The following is a 303-nucleotide window of genomic DNA, read 5'->3' as shown; positions in this document are numbered from 1 at the left end:
AACCAGGAACTAGACAATGGAAATCCTTGAGGCCTGTTGTCATTCTTGTCTAAGAACCTTTAAGTATCTAGTGAGGCCCCAGGACTCACAGACCAACACAGTGGGCTCTGGTCAGACCTATTCTTTATTTGAAAGAGAGACACCCAGAGGATGAGCAAGGAAAGACTGAAAAGCTCAAATGTCAAGGAGCAGCTCTGAATCAAGGACTCTACTCCCCTCCTGCCCCTCCCCACCCCACAACGCAGGGTCATTGCCATGGCCTGTCCTTTAGATGAACTGTGAAGCACTCCATGGCACCACAGA

This window comes from Dipodomys spectabilis, unplaced genomic scaffold (genome assembly GCF_019054845.1).
Source record: "Dipodomys spectabilis isolate Male_0828 unplaced genomic scaffold, ASM1905484v1 ptg000108l, whole genome shotgun sequence".
NCBI classification, from domain to species: Eukaryota; Metazoa; Chordata; class Mammalia; order Rodentia; family Heteromyidae; genus Dipodomys; species Dipodomys spectabilis.
Note: the sequence above shows the minus strand (reverse complement) of the source record.